At 44.3% G+C, this 20,527-nt stretch overlaps 1 protein-coding gene and 2 long non-coding RNA genes across 6 annotated transcripts in view; 1 reads left to right on the top strand and 2 right to left on the bottom strand.

The window, feature by feature from the left end:
• lrfn5a (leucine rich repeat and fibronectin type III domain containing 5a) overlaps positions 1 to 20,527 on the top strand; it is a 122,644-nt gene that overhangs the window by 11,726 nt on the left and 90,391 nt on the right. The window contains exons 1-2 of one of the 4 annotated variants that reach the window (XM_040042808.1): positions 11,129 to 11,603; positions 16,479 to 17,882. The exons of 2 other annotated variants lie outside the window; for them this stretch is intronic. The gene's annotated coding sequence lies outside the window, so the exon portion shown is untranslated. Of the gene's footprint in view, positions 1 to 11,128; positions 11,604 to 16,478; positions 17,883 to 20,527 lie in introns of those variants that run through there. One more of the 4 variants, XM_040042807.1, reaches the window with a different exon arrangement.
• On the bottom strand, positions 5,390 to 19,005 carry LOC120740445. The gene is made up of 3 exons (XR_005697367.1): positions 18,994 to 19,005; positions 8,529 to 8,534; positions 5,390 to 5,543 (listed from the first exon to the last, which is right to left on the bottom strand). It is a non-coding gene; the product is annotated as an uncharacterized LOC120740445 (long non-coding RNA).
• On the bottom strand, positions 11,600 to 11,978 carry LOC120740453. Its single transcript, XR_005697376.1, has 2 exons — positions 11,871 to 11,978; positions 11,600 to 11,790 (listed from the first exon to the last, which is right to left on the bottom strand). It is a non-coding gene; the product is annotated as an uncharacterized LOC120740453 (long non-coding RNA).

The raw sequence follows: 20,527 nt of genomic DNA, 5'->3' as shown, positions 1-20,527 counted from the left end.
CATGTGGCACAATGCTTGATGAGACACTTTGTATGTAAGAACATTTGTCAGGGCTCTAGACTAAGTTTTTGCCACGGTTGCACTGGTGCACCTAAATTTTTTTTGTTAGGCGCACCCAAATTTTTCAACCGCATCGCTTAACATTGCAGTTTTACATGTGCACTTTCCATGCAGACAAAATTGATTTGTAAATGATTAAGTAACAATCTTGTGCTTGTGCTTAAAGTGCTTTAACATTGCCTACAATATTGCCAAAGAGTGCCAAACCTAATCATAATCTCGGCCTCCTCTGATGACCTGGTTGCTGCTGCCTGCCGCTGAAAGGCAGTGGGGAGAGGGGACACTTGGGCAGTGCATTTATCGCAGCAGATAATGTGTTTTCTGGATACACTGTGCTTTTTCAGCGTTCAAAGATTGATGGCACCGTGTCAGAGCACTGGCTATGAATTTCAGACGTATTAGGCCTTAACAAAAAAGTTATCAATCGTTCTTTTCATCTTTTCTCATTACCCACAGCTACATCCACTTCTGTCGGGCCTAGGCTGCTCACTAGGGCTGGGTATCATCACTGATTTCTATAATCCATTCGATTCTGATTCACGAGGTCCCAATTCAGTTCGATTCAATTTTGCCTCAGATAGTCAGAGATATTATAATTCTGATCATTTATCAACTGACACTTGTGAGACTTCATCAGAATTGTGAGCATCACATCAGATGCCTTTGTGTCAAAGTAACTGAGAATAAATCACAGAAAAACATGAAGATTTTCATGGCCTGGCTTTTTATAGCAGATAACCTTAAAAATAGTCTGCAATATAAAGAAAGTATAAATTTCTTCAGTATTGAACAGCAGAAATTAGGCTTTCTGAGGTCATTTAAGTAAAAAAAAGATAGCGGTCGACAGCGCTGTAAATAATGTTAGACTGGTGGGTAATAAGCGAATGAATAATGTAGAAAACAGAGATTTGAGATGGGAAACTGTTCTTGAAGTACACACAGAGAAAGAGAGCTGTGCGTGAAGTGCGATTTTTATCGTGGTGGAAGCAAGACAGCAAAAGTAAGAGGGAATTCATGACGATGTTTATCAAATGTGAGGCGTAGTTTGCTGCTTCTTTTGCTGCTGGTTAAGTGAATTTTGGTTGGAGAGAGATAAAACCTGCAGCTCAGAATCTAGCGCAAAAAAAGACGCAAACACAGCGCGGACCCGACGCATCAGAATCAGTGAGCTGTTGACTTTCAGCCCCAATGGCGTGTCCGTGTACGTGCCGTCGGGTGAGAAAGCCGAGAAAGAGAAAGCTGATTCTGATGCGTCGGGTCGGCGCTCTGTGTCTACGTCTTTGTGTGGAATCCGTTTATCTGCTCTCATTTGCTGTTTGGTGGTTGTTGAAATAGTTTTGTGAGCTTTAACCTGAGACTCTGGTGTTTTTGGCAAAATACATTTATATTCAGCAGTCGATTCACGATTTAATGAATCAATATCGCTTTATTCAAGATACTCACTCTCTCTATTCGCCAGCACTTTCAAACGTACAGACGGACTACATGAATATCTGGACCCCAACCAATCAGAGAGGTCCCGCCCCTGACTATCTCTGATTGGTGTAGACCACAATAGGGGCATGTGTCTGTTGTTGACCACACAGAGACGTTCAGAGTTGCAGAGACTTTTTTTTTGGTCGCACTCTAGAGCCCTGTTTGTACATTAAAACAGCGGTCCCCAACCCCCGGGCCTCGGACCGGTACCGGTCCGTGAGTCGTTTGGTACCGGGCCGCGAGAGTTGAGGCTCAGGTGTGAAATGTATAGTTTTCAGGGTTTTTATCGGTTTTCAGCGTTATTTTGTTATCGTTTACTCGGCTTTCCTTGGTCTTTTCACGTGTGGTATGAATAAATTTTCTTTTTTTCGGTACCGGTACTAGTCTTATTTTGTTGTATTTATCCGCGACACCTTAAAGGCCGGTCCATGAAAATATTGTCGGGCATAAACCGGTCCATGGCGCAAAAAAGGTTGAGGATCGTTGCATTAAAACAAATATGTTATTATAAAGGAATTCATGTTAGGGAACTGCAACATTGTGGTTTGTATGAGCAATCCACTACTATAGTTTGCAAACATTAACTTGTGTGCAGACTTGTATCACAATGCCCAAAATAGATTTTCACTTTTTTCAGATTAAATCAGTAAGGTGCTAGTTTAAAATTGATGGAGAGGCCTTGTAAGATTGATATCATGACTTGCAATCTGTATCAGGAGTGTCTGTTGTGCAGGAAGGGCTGAAAAAAGCATGATTAATGGAGAAGATGCAGGGAGTAGCAGAGTGTGGATTCATGAAGCACAAACACACATTCTTTCCTGCAAGTGTGTATACACACACACACACACACACACACACACACACACACACACACACAAAGCATCTACTTATGTAGGCAACTATTTGCACACGCACAAACATAGCAAGTAGGCTGATAAAAGGATGTACCACATTGCTGCAGCTGTCCTCTGGGAACTAAAGTGGAGGCTTGATTCAGCCATTTACCATCACCACACAATGACTCAGCACATTTACAAGATATGGACTGGGCACACTTTTTCGCATACATTAAGAGTAATCCTTGGTAGGTTTTGATCTCAGTCTTGATTACAACTGGGTGTGGTTATTGTAGTAGACCAGAATAACATCTAATGATTCAAAGTTGTGGAAGGGTCGTGTGTTTGCTGGAAATGCAAGAAAGTGAAAATCTTGTTCTGGTTGACCTCTGGTGGTTTATCCTTTCCCATCTGTAGCACTGTGGTGATAAAGTTGCTACGTGACATTTTCAATTGTGGAAAACAGTAAAATACTGATTTTCACATTGGTCTATCTACCCTGGAGGTCCTTTTATTGAGACCAGGCCTGTGTCTCTCAATAAAATGTAACCCAACACCATTGTTAGATGATTTCTATGCTTAAACAAACTAAAGTGAGTATAACATCCAGTTCTTTATTTCTGCTGCACTCAGTGCGTGGTAGCATCAACTAATCTGGCTGATAATAAATGAGGTGTTGAATTGAGAATTTTTGCACACCGAGGTTTCATTTTGGCCTCACAATTGTGATCACTGATTGAATGTTGAAATGTTTTTCAGGTGGAAATTAAAATTCCTGAAGCTTAAGGTTTAGCAATGTTAAGCTTTTCTTTTTCCTTCACGAAAAAAAATCTCAACCGGCAGTCTAATTCCTTATGTGATGATTTTGATCGAACTCTCAAGGTGTCAGATTACAATCTAATTTTTTGGTAGTTTTAAGTAAATGCTTTACAAAACAGCATTCTCTCCCCTTCACAGTTCTTCAGGGCTGCATTCAGCCCAAACAAAATGTATCAAAACGTAATCTGCTTTACGTTCAATTCAATTTCAATTCAGTTTTATTTATATAATGAAAAATTCATTTATATTCTAAGGTAAAGACCCTATAAAAATGAATAGTTTACTATTAACTTCTATTGATAGTAACTAGTGATTGAATATAGTTGTGGTGTATAAACACACAGGGAGGGAAAAAGAAATGCTCAGTGCACCCCCAGGGAAGCCCCCAGCAGCCTGAGCCTATTGCAGCATAACTAAAAGATGGTTCAGGATCACCTGGACAAGCCGTAACTATGAGCTTTATCAAAAAGCAAAGCTTTGAGCCTAATCTTAAAAGCAGAGAGTGTGTCTGTCTTGAAAATCCAAACATACAGTTATGTTGCCACAGTCTGAAACCCATCTACTGCTCTCTTGACCTCCGCTCTAATGGCAGTGCTCACTACTTTCTAGGCTTCTGTGCAGTCAGTGATATCCAGGCCAAGACCTTCTGTTCTGTCTTCCAGTCTCTATTTACATGACTTATAATTCATGACTCACATGAATTATAAAAGCTTGTAAAAATTAAATGGTTGGCATACAATTTAGCCCATGGTGTCAACATTGTCCTTCTTTGTTCCCCACAAAGAGTTTTGCATACAACTTGCAAGGTCAAATATACGTGATTAGTACTACTTGGACTATAAATTGAAACCAGAAAGCTTCTATGTACCAACAATGTTGTTTATTCCTTCTGATTTATATGCAAGGAATGCAGATCATGCCTGCCAAGCAAGCTTTTATGTTACAGTGTTTTCATACACACCACTTTTGATAAAGCCTATTTTCTACACTTACACCATTTTGGCCCGATCCCATTGAAAAACGCAGCTCATGGTTGCAGATTCAATGTTCACGCTCTGACCTTTGGTATTGGAATGCTACTTTTTCCTTAGCTTTATGCACATTTATCTTTTTGTGGAAAATAAGTTAAAAAAGTTATAGTATACATCGTGGTCTGCACCGTCCTACGTTGACTAATGGCTACATTGCAATACTGACCTTTGTTAGGGTTTGCTGAGGGAGAACCTCAGCATAACACAACAATTTACATCTCCTCGTCTTGCTCCCAAAGACAACAAGTGGCAAGACAGAGCTGCAGTCCACAGAGATTTGATTTAATTGTTAGTGTGAGGATCGACCAAAACAAATAAAACGAACTCAGGTTTCATGAAATGAAAAGAAAAGAAAACATCTTACCTTCCTCAATCCAGAAAAAAGAAAATACAACAAAACAGGCTTCTCACTGCTACCAGGATGGTTCTTTTATAATGTATTTACCTTATACACTACAGATGGCTGTCAGTGAGCTTTAAAAGGGCATCAGTGAAGCTTCAGTTTTAACTATTGTAATAAACACAACATACTCATCTGGAATCACAAATCGCTCACAAATAAGCCTACATTTGGATAAGCCGTTAAGTTAAAGACTAACTGCAAACTTTCATTGCTCCATATACCGAGTAAACCAAAATGTTTGACAGTAATAATTGCATAGCAGTGGAAGTCAGAGAGAGCTCTGTGCTGACGCCACTTTGCTGGGTTAGTTTTAATGAGTCCAGGTATATTGCAACATACAGTGAGTCACAGCCTGTGACCCAGTTGAGCTTTGTTGCTCAGCATGACCTCATTCTGACTGCACAGTAAAAACAAATCTGATGCTACTGCAGCTGTTTGATTTGGCCGTAACACAATCTGGAGAAAGCTAAGAAGTTACCTGAGCTTTTCAAATGAGTTGTGCCTAATTTCACAGATCTTTAATGTGCTATGTAAAAATGTCACTCCTGCTTTCAAGCAAAGCCATAAATGCATTCAGTCATTTCTGGTGTCAAAACAAACTGCCCGACTTTTCAAAATGAATATACAGCTCATGTATTCCCATATGGAAAAGATATATATATATATATATATATATAAATCTTATAAAGTTTGTATCTGTCTTCTGTGAAATTTGTATGAAAAACATACAAGAGTGAAAACAGATATAAGATCCCTTGAAAAATTACATAAATGAAACTTGTATGTTTTGGATACTTCCTAAAACAATATATGAAAGTAATGAGAAAGTGGCCACTTTCATGAGTAAATCATATAAGCCTTAAATGATTTACTATATGAAGCAAGCTAAAGCGGATGCAAGTCTTTTATAAGTTTTTTCTATTTCTTTTCCATATGGGTTATATGGAAAAAGTGAAGTGTGTGTGTGTGTGTGTGTGTGATCTCAGGTGATGTTGAGCTAACAGAGAACAGGCTAGTTGGCCTTAATCCTACCCTGCATGTGTGTGTGGTAGCATTAGATGTGTCATACATACAGTAGCGGGTAACCAGTGCTCACAAGACCACACGCATATGCACATACACATGTTCATAGCGTGCATGATGAGATAAGCTTGTTAGCAAGGCTTTGGCTCAAAGGAAATATCTTATTGTGCCAACAGTATCTAGGCAGGTTTTATTTCCTTGCATGAGTGGCAGTAGGAAGCAGCGTATACGATCACAGCCATCACATGAAAAGGAGTGAAAAAGTATGTCTGATGTCAGCTTAAAAACAAGTTTTAATTAAAGATTTACCTTTGACTTATATTAAAGTAAGTTGGCAAATACTTTAAACCATATACCCATTTAACATCACTATGACAGCATTGCCAGTAGCAATGTCATTTGAAACTTGCATGGGCTTAACTATAAATGCCAACCCATTTCCTTACATGGTTCCTAACATGTTTGCTATGCTAACCCAGTCTTGGTGGTACATCCTCTAGATGTCAAAATCAGGTTTTTCATGCATTTGTAATCCTCTTCCCCTTTCTTCTTTTTGATGTTTTTTTTTTATGCTTTTATGTTTTTCCCTTCTTTCAGTGTGAATGTGTGTGATCATTATGTCGTGATCTCAAGCCATCTGGGTTGGCTGGCTTGTTTGCATATCTGGTGTTAACTGTTATACATATTCATGACCAGGGTCTAAACTGGCATGAATATTCATTTTGTCTCCGGGCTGTAGACGGGTGGAGTGGGTGTGATTCCAATCAGCAGAAAAGAAATTAACTCAACCTTTTGTGTGGTGGACAAGAACACTTGATGATTGCCATGGGCCTGTTGGTATGCCTGGTGAGCGTCCCGTGTATGCGGGCTATTGCATTTATTTAAGTCATGTGGCGGCCATTGGCAAACAGTGTCTTTGATACAGGAGAAGATGAAAGCAGAAACAAAACAACCTCATGTTATGACACAAACATTTAAAGAGACATATCCTTCCCATGAAAGGGTATGGAAGCTGCTGGGCAGAGTTAAAGCAAAGTCCACCTCCATTTATCCAGTTTTGGGTTGCAGGTGGGCTGGAGCCTGTCCCAGCTGTTATGGAGTGAGAGGAAGGGTACACCCTGAACAGGTCGCCACTCTTTCGCAGGGTTGATGCATACAGACAGACAACCAGTCACGCTGGCATTCACACATAAACACTTCACAACCACATTCATTAATTAGTAGACTGTTTACTTACTGTTTGAGGGGATACGCATCTACCGCACTTGTGGACTATTGTATAGATGACAAAAAAATAAATTTCAGTTGGTTTATATCAGCCGAAGGGCATCCAGAGCTGATGTTTTCCTTTATTCCTCTTGCTAAAGCCTGCGATTTGGGCCTTGACATCTCTGTTCGCTGTGGCAGTATCAAAGGAAAATTTGTTTCTATATTTAATGTTACTTGATTTTCATCCAATGTGCCTGACGTGTTTCTGTCTTTGATGTACTCTTCTCTCACAAGTTTGGATCCTCACTTCTGCCTTTGTGTTGGAGGAAAAACTGACAAACCCAATGATGATAAATGTGTGTGAAAATAGCAACAAGCAATGTTGGATGAGTAGATATCACCAAGAAATGTGTGATTAATTAGCAATAAAAACAAGTGTATGACTGCGATAACCAAAAGCAGGGCTGTATCACTTTGAAGCTGCCCAAACTTGGACCCTGAAGTATAAACCCCAGGAGACATATTCTCTCACAGGACTACACATTCAGCAAAGCACAATATCAAAAAGAGCCTTCGACCCTGTTTGAAGGAATAAATTATATTATAATTAAATACATTTTAAAGGTTAAGACAAAACTGATCAAAGAAAGAGAACCTGAGTGACACAATGCTAAGAATAACCCAAAGCCAACGTTGATAATGTGCCTTTCAATCAAGCAACAATGCAACACTCAAGTTAGAATCTGTAGGATTGTAGTCGTATCAAACAGAATCACTTATACTAAATTAAAAACGTAACAGCTGGGACAAGCTCCAACCTACCTGCAACCCAAAACTTGATAAGCGGAAGAAAAAATGGATGGATGGATGGATGGATAGTTCCAGGGTCTTCAATTCCTGTTTTAGTGTTGCATGGCATGCACAAGACATTTAGAGAAATGCAACATTTATGCTCTAGAGGAAATTTGTAAGGCAAGAGCTGGCCCAGGCATGTACCGAAAGCTTTCAGCTGTTCCTTTATTCACAATGGTTCACCAGACTGGGTAGCTCCATGTGGTGTTCTTTTGTTTTTTTCTTTGGTAGATGTTTACACTGGATGCCCTTCCTGACCCAACCCAACAGGTATTTGTGTCTCCTCTTAGTTCCATTCAATTCAGTTTTATTTATATAGCACCAAATCACAACGATAATTGTTTCAAGGCGCTTTATATTATAAGGTAGAGACCCTATAATAATACAAAAAAAACAGAGAAAACCCCAACGATCATATGACCCCTTATGAGCCATCACTTTGGTGACAGTGGGAAGGAAAAACTCCCTTTTAACAGGAAGAATCTTCGAGCAGAACCGGGCTCAGGGAGGGGCGGCCATCTGCCGAATGTTTAAACCAGTAAATTTGTATGGGTACAGTTATAACTGAAAAATACTTACATTTTTACTGACATGCGCTTTAATTTACCTGATATAAATGCATAGGCAACTGTAACGTATGACCATAAAGTTTTGGGAATGGTTCTAAATAATATCAATGTATGTGTGCTAAATCCTTTCCAGTGTGTCAAAATGATCATCCTTGAACTTAATTTTTATTTCTGCAAAGTGGGCCAAGTTGCTGGGAGCAAATCTGGAGAGTGGAAAAGGTGGTGAGCTAAGATTGTGTTGTCAACACACTCTGTGCTGGCACAAGCTGGCACACACCGAAGGGTGTTTCCATCAAGTGTTCTTTCTCAGATGCCTCAGGACATTTAGGAGAATTTTGAAATTACAGTCCAGCCTGGGGGACAAATTGAGGGTTCAGAACCCCTGGAATGTTAAAGAAAACAATTATAGTCCTTGCTTTGCTCAGCACCTGGAAAAAAAATGCCTTTGGGCTTGGAAACTGTTGGACTGAAAAGTGCTTGCTCGTAGCTGGAAATCCAGCGTCCATTGGCAGTGATGATTACTTCAAATAAAATTCAGGCCAGTTTGAAACAGAAGTTGATGTTTGTTCACCGCACAAGTTTGAGGTCCACAGTGGCATTGCAAAGCACCCAGTGCAATCTATAAATAGTAGCCTCAATGGGATCTGTCTAGACATGCACAACAAGATCATCTTGAATGTGAGAATGGCCAGTTTTAAATTAGGTCAGGTGTTTGATTTTTGAGTTTTGATTACACCTCATATTTCTAACATGGTAGCTGAAAGGAGTCTTAACACTATGTTGCATTGCTTTTAAAAAATGTGATTGAACGGTTTAAATAATTTCAAATTGTGGTTAACTTTAAAATATGCTAATAAACTGAATCAAAGGTTTTCTATATCAACTACAAGTGGAATGAGGGAATAACTAGATGTAGCTGTTTAATGGCATAATATTTTATATAATGCCTTTTTTGGACAGTACAACAACAACTGACTACTGGTTATGAGCTGTTATTGTAAAGTTAAACATCTAACACATGCATACACTGTAAGGTAAAAACACTGTTATAGGAATTTTAATGCATTCATTTACTGCAGTGAGGCTCTTGTCCTCAGTTCAGCTGATGATTTAAATGTAAAAGTGTCTCTGAGTGTGTTTAAGTACATACATCAGTATGCAGGACAGAGGGTTTAGATAGGGATGAACTAAAACGATCTCTCAGGTTCTGTAATGCATAACCAAACTGCATTGTTTTCTAATGCTGAGGTGAATACTGATAAAAACCATATTTTAAGATGGTTTCTCCCATTTGGAGAGAAATACTCGTTTACTCAGATACACAACACACTCACTTAGGCATGCTTTATAGAAGACATAATAGTAAAATGCACACTTTTATGTGCTTTCACGCTCGCAGTGCATACCCATATTTGCAAGAGAACAACACCGGCAAGCACATCACTAAGGCACACCCACACATTTACCAGCATATAGAATTCACATTTGATATTTCTTTCTTGTTTGACAAAAAAAAAAAAAAAATGTTTTCGGAAATATGACTTGGTTTGTTTTCTGTGTTTGTGTGTGTGAGCATGCATGTATGTGAATAAAAGGGAAAACTCAGAGTTTAGCTTTGTTCAACCACACAAATGCTGCACACATACACACTATCCCAAATGCTTTAAAAGAACACACCAGGAGGGAGAACAAAGAGCCTTCTTGAAGAATAGACATGAATTATTCACTCAATCAGATAAGAGGACAAAAGAGAGAATGAGAGAGAGAGACATAGAGAGAGAAATGGAGATGGAGTGTGGGTGATACAAAGAAAGAGACAGACTGATGGATTGACAAGGACAGTAGGATTTTATGCTGTATTACCAGTAATGACAAGAAGGCCCTCAGGAGATTTGAAATTAAACAACACGGCTTGCTATCGTCCTCTAAACTGCTCCCAAAAAACCACAAGGTATAAAACTAATAAATGGCTTTAACTAAATAAATAGAATAACTCCTTCTTGAGGTACATTGCAGTACTTATCAGTAAAAGCCAGATGCTTTGGAAATCTGGGTCTTTTTCTTAGCGGTGAGGTGTTTACTTTAAGGAAAAAGTTTATCCAGTGTAAATCCACAGGCAGCAACAGCTTAGCTGTAGAATCTTTGCTGCTTTTCAGCCAGATATGCTTTATCAGATCTAATATGGTGCTTCTTTTGTGTTCTACTGCTAATGCAGTGAGGCTGTAGTAACTTCAGTAGCAGCAGACAATTCATCTATTCTATCTAAACTAGTGACAACAAAGTGTAGCTGCCTTATCAGCTTAGCACAGTTGTTGCCTGTATTTTAGTGCTGTGGTGGTTTTTCTGGTGCAGCTGACTTGGCCTATTTTATGTGCTGGAGAGTAAATACATATTTAATTAGGTTACAGTCTGTTTTTACATAATATTAATTGTTGTGTAATATTCTTGGTTGTTAGCCCAGTGTTACATTTGCGCTTATAAAACATAAATACAAGATTTATTGCCAAATAACTATCCTGGCCTGTGTAGATACATATATAGGTCAATATACAAACATTTACTAAGTACTAAGAGGAGGACTAAGGGTGACAGAGTTTTTGCCACTGTGGCCCCGAGACTGTGGAACTCTCTCCCCCAAGCATTAAGAACTGTGGACTCAGTAGCTGTTTTTAAAAAACAACTCAAAACTCACCTTTTTAAAACTGCTTTTGGTTAATTTTATACCTGTTTTATTTTCTCTTTTTAAATCTTTTATGTCTTGTAATCTTATGTGCAGCACTTTGTGATTCTGTCTTGAAGGGTGCTATATAAATAAAAATAATTTTATTTATTTATTTAATAGGATAAAACAGTAAAAGTTAGACAAAAAGTTAAAAAAGCTCACATGCGACTGAACGCTATTTCAACTTTAGTCATTTAGCTGATGTGAGGAAAAAACTCTTAGGAGGCAAGAAACACAGACTCAAAGATTTTACATGTAAATGGACGATGCCCCGACACGTTCCGATCTGCTCTGCACCAACGTGTGCACTATGTGTGTGTCACAGAGGAATCGCGCGGGGCGTCAGTACTTCCTTTATTTTATACTCAAACAACAACAGGCGTGGCATGTATAGAATTCAATAACAACTCCTAAAAAGGAAAAACCGTTAGCTTATCTGTTGAAACAGGAGGTAGCTGTTTAGCTGTCACAGCACATATTTTCTGCACACAATGTCTCACTTCCCTTTCCTGCAGTTGTACAACTCATAAGCTCTTCTTCCTTTAAATGAAGCTACAAATAATGTCAGGCTCAGGAGGGACTCGGAGGCAGACCGTCACTAAGGTTCACAATTTTATTTACACGTAGACACCAGGTGCGGGTATATACAAGTGAGGGGGCACAGGAAGAGGGTCTCCGGGGAACACAGGCACGGGAAGGGAACGGCTATATACACAATCCACTGAAGCTCAGGTAGCTCGGGCTCCGGTCTTTAGGTCACCGAACGGCGGTCCTCAGGCTGGCGAGAAATCTGGCACAGAGAGGAAAGGCAGGTAAGTAGTGGCACGACAGAAACTCGGAAAAAGGGCTCAGATAGGTGATGACACTGACGAGTGTTACACAATAATCCAGCGAGGAAGCACTCTCAGCAGCTGCCTTAAGAAGTGAGTGAGATGATTGTTTGCAGGTGTCCGAGCCAGGGGCTGGAGCCGTCATGACTCCGCCCTGGTAGAGCGCAGTGCGCGGAAGGGGAGAGAGGGAGATGCAGCACAACAAAAACACTTGTAGCCATACAGAGTCAGCCGAGAAGGCACAGGGTCATGACAGTACCCCCCCCTCAACGGGAGCCCCTCGGCGACCCACCCGGCTTACCCGGATGCTGCCGGTGAAACTCGCGGAGCAGACCAGGAGCCAGAACCGCTGACCGGGGCACCCAGGAACGTTCCTCTGGCCCGTAGCCCTCCCAGTCCACCAGGTACTGAACGCCCCTCCCCCGCCGCCGAGAGTCCATAATGCGGGTGATGTTAAACACTTCCTGCCCATCCACGAGCCGGGTGGGTGGAGGGGGCCCGGAAGGAGGGCACAACGGGCTGGAGAGCACGGGCTTGACCTGGGAGACATGGAAAACATTATGGATACGCATGTTGCGAGGCAGCTTCAGACGGACGGATACTGGATTGACCAGGGCCTCAATCTCGAACGGACCGATGAATGCCAGGGAAAGTTTCTTTGACTCGGCACGAATGGGAACAAAGCGTGAGGAGAGCCATACCTGTTGCCCGACTGTATAGGCAGGTGCAGGGATCCGGCGGCGGTCGGCGAGCACCTTATTGCGCTCCGCCGTCCGCAGCAGAGCGGCTCGGGTGGACCGCCAGGCCCGGCGGCACCTGCGGAAATGATGTTGCACTGACGGGACGGTATGCTCACCTTCCACGGCCGGGAACAGGGGTGGTTGGTAGCCCAGCGAGGCTTCGAACGGCGACAGTCCAGTGGCTGAAGAGGTCAGGCAGTTGTGGGCGTACTCAATCCAGGGGAGCTGCTCGCTCCAAGTGGTCTGGTTGAGAGAGACGACACAGCGGAGTGCCGCTTCGAGCTCTTGGTTGGTACGCTCGGCCTGTCCATTGCTCTGAGGGTGGAAGCCCGAAGAGAGACTGACCGCGGCGCCGATCTGCATGCAGAACTCCTTCCAAACCCGAGAGGTAAATTGGGGTCCCCGGTCGGAAACGATGTCCATCGGAATGCCATGAAGCCGGAAGACGTGGGTGGTGAGCAGCTGGGCGGTCTCCAGGGCTGTAGGGAGCTTCGGGAGGGCGATGAAATGAGCTGCCTTGGAAAAACGATCAACGATAGTGAGGATGGTGGTGTTACCTGATGATGGTGGGAGCCCCGTAATGAAGTCCAGCGCTATGTGGGACCAGGGCCGTCCTGGCGTGGGGAGCGGTTGAAGAAGCCCAGCGGGTGGTCGGTTGGGATGTTTGTTCCGGGCACATGTGGTGCATGCCATAACGTACTCCCTGGCGTCCTTCTCCAAGGAGGGCCACCAGAAAAACCGCTGGAGGAAGGTGATGGTGCGGCGGGCTCCTGGATGACAGGTGAACCGGGCAGTGTGGCCCCAGTGGAGCACCTGAGGTCGGACAGCACTAGGGACAAACAACCGACCGGGGGGGCCCGTGCCCGGGTCGGGGTCAGTATCCTGGGCCTCGCGCACGAGAGCTTCGATCTCCCATGTGACAGCGCCAATAACACAGGTAGCTGGAAGAATCGGTTCTGGATCGGGGTCTCCCTCCGTACTGGAAAACTGACGGGAGAGTGCATCGGGCTTCACGTTGCGCGACCCTGGTCTGTAAGTGATGGAGAAGTTGAATCTTGTGAAGAAGAGGGCCCACCTGGCTTGTCGTGAATTTAGGCGTTTGGCGGACCGGATGTACTCAAGGTTCTTATGGTCGGTCCACACGATGAACGGGTGTTCTGCGCCCTCAAGCCAGTGCCTCCACTCCTCCAGGGCCAGTTTGACCGCTAGCAACTCCCGATCACCGATGCCATAGTTCCGTTCTGCGGGTGAGAGATGACGAGAAAAGAATGCACAGGGATGGAGCGTACCTTCAAATTGCTGCGACAGAACTGCTCCCACTCCAGAGTCCGAAGCATCCACCTCCACCACGAACGGTTGCCTGAGGTTGGGCTGACGGAGGATGGGGGCGGTAGTGAACTTCTCCTTTAGCAGGGAAAAAGCCTCCTGAGCAGAGAGGCCCCACTGAAAAGGAACATTGGGGGAGGTAAGTGCAGTGAGAGGTGAGGCAATCTTACTGTAGTCCTTTATGAAGCGTCGGTGGAAGTTGGCGAATCCTAGGAACCGTCGGAGTTGCTGGCGGTTCGGCGGTTGAGGCCAGTCCACCACGGCCCGGACCTTCTCGGGGTCAGGTTTGAGACCCCCCCGAGAGATGATATAGCCCAGGAAGGCCACCGTGTCGACGTGAAATTCACATTTCTCCGCTTTCACGAACAACCGGTTCTCCAGGAGGCGCTGCAGGACCTGCCTCATGTGGCTCTCGTGCTCCGCCTGGGACTTAGAGAAAATGAGAATGTCATCTAGGTACACAAAAGCACATCGATCAATAAAATCCCTCAGAACATCATTAACTAGGGCCTGGAAAACCGCGGGCACATTGGTTAAGCCAAAGGGCATAACGAGATACTCATAGTGTCCAATATGCGTATTGAAAGCGGTCTTCCACTCATCTCCTTCCCGGATTCTCACCAGGTGGTAAGCGTTTCGCAGGTCTAGTTTGCTGAACACCGTGGCCCCCTGGAGTAGCTCGAAAGCAGAATTCAGGAGGGGAAGAGGGTACTTGTTCTTTACAGTGATCTTGTTGAGGCCGCGGTAATCAATACATGGCCGGAGCGTCTTGTCTTTTTTTGCAACAAAGAAGAATCCTGCCCCCATGGGGGAGGATGACGGGCGAATTAACCCAGCAGCCAGAGAGTCGTTGACATATCTCTCCATGGTTTCCCTTTCGGGCTGTGTGAGGCTGTAGAGGCGGCCAGAGGGGAGAGGCGCTCCAGGGAGAAGATCAATGGCACAGTCATAGGGCCGGTGTGGGGGAAGCGAGCCCGCCTCATCCTTACTAAAAACTGCTGCGAGGTCATGATAGACGGAAGGAACCGAAGATAGCTCCAGCGACTTTGAAGGCTTCCCGGGGGGGGGGAAGAGGGAGCAGACGGCGTGGCGGCCCGAAGGCAGGTCATGTGGCAGCCCATACCCCACTCCATAACTTGCTCTTTCCTCCAGTCGATGTGTGGGTTGTGTTGTGAAAGCCATGGATAACCTAGTACAAGCGGGGTCACTGGTGCCTTAAACACACAGAAACAAACGTTCTCAACGTGGTTACCGGAGAGAGTGAGTGTGACAGGTAGGGTGATGTGCGTTATGTCAGGCAACCGGTGACTGGACAGGGCGGACACGCGGAGAGGATGAGGCAGTGGCCGTGTGCCAATGTTGAGCTTGGAGACTAGCGACACATCAATGAAATTCTGTTCTGCACCAGAGTCAATTAACACAGAGAGGGAATGGGACAACGACCGGAGGGTGAGTTTTGCAGGCAGCAAGAGACGGGGAAGAGGCTTGTTGCTGGACAGGTCGCCCACCAGTACCCTCTCAATTACTGGCGGGCGCCTCCTTTTGCCAGCGCCGGGCAGGCAGAGATGAAATGCCCCTTGCGACCGCAATACAAACACTCACCCGCGGAAAACCGGCGTTGTCGCTCCGCAGGAGTGAGTCGAGAACGCCCCAGCTGCATGGGTACCTCCTCCTCAGTTCCAAACGCTCCAGCCTCCCGTGCGTCGGGCTGGGGCTCCCGAGAAGCCAGAGGCTCGCGAAACTGCCGCCTTCGTGAGCTCTGGCGCGCCCGCAGGCGATCATCCACCTGAATACACAGGGACATTAATGCATTCAGAGAGGCAGGAAGCTCCCGCATCATTATCTCATCCTTGAGCTCTTCGCAGATATTATTTAACAGAGTGGTCTTCAGAGCCTCAGGTCCCCATTTGGTCTGTGCAGCTAGGGTCCAGAAATCAACAGAAAAGTCAGCCATGCTTCGCCTACCTTGCTTCAGATTAATCAAACGATAGCCAGCTGCCTCCGTACTAGAGCCTTTATCAAACACCGACTTGAAGCGCGACAGGAAGTCGTCATAAGACATTCCGGGGCAAGCCTGCAGCTGGGCCTGGGCCCAGGCCAGGGCTTGATCACGTAGTAGCTGGGTGACGTAAGCGATCTTAACCCCGTCAGAAACAAACACATGGGGCAGTAATTGAAAGTGCATAGAACACTGCAACAAAAATCCCGCACATTTTCCCATCTCCCCAGAAAAAGCCTCAGGTGAAGGCAAAAGCTTATCCAGCGAAACCGCGGAGGCTACTGAAGCTACCGCGCTAGCAGCCTGGGTAGCTGTGGCTGTTGTAGTGACGGCAGGAGCGTGTGTTACCTGGGGAGAGGCCGCGGGAGGCTGGTCCTCGGCCAGCGGAATCCGTTGGGCGAAGGCCTGCGTTAGACACGCCACGTCTCCGCTGAGCTTCACCAGCATTTGTTCGTGTCGGTGCAGAAGCTCCTCCAGAGACATGGGGGACTGTCGCTGCCGAGGCTGGGCCTGCTGAGTCCATAGCGGTGGCTGGATTATTCTGTCAGGCTCAGGAGGGACTCGGAGGCAGACCATCACTAAGGTTCACAATTTTATTTACACGTAGACACCAGGTGCGGGTATATACAAGTGAGGGGGCACAGGAAGAGGGTCTCCGGGGAACACAGGCACGGGAAGGGAACGGCTATATACACAATCCACTGAAGCTAAGGTAGCTCGGGCTCCGGTCTTTAGGTCACCGAACGGCGGTCCTCAGGCTGGCGAGAAATCTGGCACAGAGAGGAAAGGCAGGTAAGTAGTGGCACGACAGAAACTCGGAAAAAGGGCTCAGATAGGTGATGACACTGACGAGTGTTACACAATAATCCAGCGAGGAAGCACTCTCAGCAGCTGCCTTAAGAAGTGAGTGAGATGATTGTTTGCAGGTGTCCGAGCCAGGGGCTGGAGCCGTCATGACTCCGCCCCGGTAGAGCGCAGTGCGCGGAAGGGGAGAGAGGGAGATGCAGCATAACAAAAACACTTGTAGCCATACAGAGTCAGCCGAGAAGGCACAGGGTCATGACAAATAAACATAACACAAAACTCAAAATCTCCCAACATTCCCTCCTGTTGTAGCTGCATTTAAAATATACAGCAGATACATCAATGTGTTTCAGACACAGACCCTTCATTGTGAATGCTTTCGGTCTAGTTGTCATAAAATGTGTATCATTCAAACATAATCATTCATCATATTAGTTTCATACTCATCGTCTTCTCCTTCTTCCTCGTCTGGCACAGTGACATATGCAACAAGAGATTGGGATATCATTCTTGATACCATTCCTCTCACACAAAACTCAAAATCTCCCAACAGCTGACATCATTTCCCCTGCCTAGTCATTCATCGACATGTGCAGGAAGTTAACTGTGATTCGTACATTTCCACAGGCAAAGTGTGTGTTTCTCTTTGTCTTTATGCTTCATGCAGCACTTCCCCCAATCTGACTTTGTCCACATCAGCAGCAGTATGGCTACACAAAGTTAGTAGTGAGATTTCCATATTCACCACAGGGCATGCATTATGACAGGTGAATACTGATACAGCTCAAACCCCTACAGTCATGACTGCTAATGGGCCATTGGCCTATTACAACCTACATAAACAATTGCATGAAAGACTTCAAAATCTCATCCTTTATTCAATTGCTGGAATTAGGATGAGAGGCAGTAGCACAGAGCGAAAAAGAAAGAGAACCAACAGACTGGAGTGATTGCAGAGTCAGATTGAATTTCATGATTTATTCAATAGTCCCGGAGAATGAGAGAGAAAGCCAGGACGGTAAAGTGAGAGTGATTCAGAAAAAGAGAGTGAAAGAGCCTAAGAGGTTTTAAGAGACCCTGTAAGAAGTTTAATATCAGGTTTCCTAATCGTCTTTCTCCATTTCATCCATCAGCCCCATAGCTGGCAGAGGGAGGACGGCAGATCTTACACTACTACAAACAGGTAATCATGTTAATGGTAAACAGGGTGCACTTTCATTGCTGCAGGATGAGGCAGTGTCACAGGATTATGATGTTAGGTGGCACAGGACACCACATCTCTCTCCTTTAAATTCTGTTAATGCAGTTTAACTGCACCCCTCTCACCTGTCACACGCAGACATGAAAATCATATTGTGGTAGTTTACAGTTTCAAAATACGACGTATATGTGGAAGTGACTCACGTTGCAAGTTTTTAAATGGAAACTCTGAACGAAGCAGTTTTGGCCAGAAAGCTACAATCCATCGAGTTTAGCTGTGTGGCACAGTTATACTGTGTCAGTCGGGATTCAAAGGTATCTGGTGGGTGGCTGTGGCTCAGGTGGCAGAGCAGGTCAGCCACTAATCAGAAGGTCGGTGGTTCGATCCCAGGCTACCTCCTGGCTGCATGCCAAATATCCTTGGGCAAGATACTAACCCCATGTTTGCCTACTGGTGGTGGTCAGAGGGCCCGGTGGCGCCAGTGTCCGGCAGCCTCGCCTCTGTCAGTGCGCCCCAGGGCACCTGTGGCTACAATGTAGCTTGCTATCGCCAGTGTGTGAATGGGTGAATGACTGAATGTAGTGTGAAAAGCGCTATACAAATGCAGGCCATTTACCATTTAATTCGTGACACACACTTAACCCATTCAGAAAAAGAAAATACACTAGTTAGTATCTGAGTTAGGGCTTACCATTTGTATCTGTAGGACAAAAGTAGTGAAATTATGTAAAAGGACATATAGATACAAATTCACGTCACTCCATTGGGAACATAAAAGGCTTTCTGAGCAAGTGTAAGCTCAAGCCAGACTTGCTTTAGATTAAATAGATTGGATGTGTGAATGAGCAGCTGGACATTTAGTTAATGGAAAAGGATACATAATTATATCCACAATAATAATATAATCATAACTCACGGGGCTTTAATAAATCTGATGCAAAATCAGTAGGACTTCTTCATTTTTGGCTGTCTGTTTCATGATCCACACGTCTGCAGTTTTTAGAGTTGCTGATTGGATAAGATTGTGATAATTCACCAACACGCGGCCATTTGTTTCATCTGAGGCTCCGGGTGACACAGGAAAGGTCCTGACTGAATAATGTGACTGCGTTCCTACAGTAATCTGTCTCCAAATCTACGGGGAAGCCAGCTACTTGTTTTCCGTTAGCAGCTGTTCAGTTCGGAATGACAAGAATCCAGTGGAACACAGATGAGGCACATGGTCCACAACAGCTCCAAACACACACATACCCACACACTGGGTCAGGCTGCCAGATGCTGCCCAGACAAGGTAATTGAGAGGAAGAATGGAAGGACAAAAAGAGCAACAAGGGGAAATGAGAGAAAAGAAAGTGCGAAAGAGAGAGAGCAGTGCTCGTTAAGCCCTGAGGAGGAAGGTGCGAATGTCAGGAGAAAAAGAAACAGGAAACACAAGAAAGTCATATTTGAGAAGTGTGAAAGGATGGAAAGGGACTGAGTGACACGGGAGAGGAGGAAAGTCACATGGGGTGGCGCAGTCAAATGGAGAGAGAGACTTCGGAGGAGGAGCTCCAGGGGTCAAATTAGAACAGTATGCATCATACTGCATCACCCATGAGGAGGAGTAGGTGAGTACAAAGAAGGTGACAGGGGCACTGCAGGATGACAGAAAGCACAGTAAGTCGTGAGGAGTAGCTAATTAATGTTAAATATATATTTCAAAAGTGATTTTTAAAATTTGCCAAATAAGAACATGCAGGGATGTTAAGGAGAAAAAGAAGACAGGGAAAGGGCGGAGAGACCGCAGAGACAAAAAAAAAAAAATGCATACTGATGTACAGGTTTGTATTTGCTCAGTAGATCTACTTGTTTGATTTATGATTTTTCTTTATTTATGATGACTAGTAGGGGGTTCATTTAAGAGTTACTATATTACTTTCTACAATTCCATTCTTAATTTTGCTGAATGTCAAATGAATGAATGAAGTTGCATTATCAATCTTAACTTAATGAAATGCCATACCTGTTGTCTGTACTTGGCTCTTGAAGGATGCCATTGTCACAGATCATCCATCAGTTTTCTATCCAAGTCAGGGTCTCGGGGGGGGGGCTACAGCCCATCATAGCTGTCACTGGGCGAAAGGTGGGATACACCCTGGACAGGTCGGCAATCTATTAGAGGGCTAACACAGAGGGACAGGCAACTAGACCTAGCTCCAGTTTAGAGTCTTTGGACTGTGAGAGGAAGCTGGACTACCTGAGAAATAAAAGGTTCCAGCTGGCCATCAGATTCAAACCCTGGAACCCACCTCTTTTTTATTGGGCATTTCACAATGAATTAACCATTATTTTATTGAGAGCAGTGTCACGTATAATTATAATTTTTTTTAACCAACTAGTGGGGCAAGTGGCTGAAGTAAAGTATCTTCCCCTGCCTTCTTTTTCCTCCTTCCTCGTTTTTCCATCTTAAATAATTATGTTCACCAATTCCTTCTTCATTCTTGGTGCTTAAACGCTCAACACTGCACATCATATTTGTCTCACTTCCAAAGACATAATGAACACACACACACACGCACATGCTCACGCGGGTATAACCATCTAAACGCTGTTTGTACAGCTCAATTCTGCTCACAGTGGGCAAGCTG

Source organism: Simochromis diagramma, unplaced genomic scaffold (genome assembly GCF_900408965.1).
Source record: "Simochromis diagramma unplaced genomic scaffold, fSimDia1.1 OVJJ01000304.1, whole genome shotgun sequence".
Taxonomy (NCBI): Eukaryota; Metazoa; Chordata; class Actinopteri; order Cichliformes; family Cichlidae; genus Simochromis; species Simochromis diagramma.
Note: the sequence above shows the minus strand (reverse complement) of the source record. Positions and strands in the feature narration are given on the sequence as shown.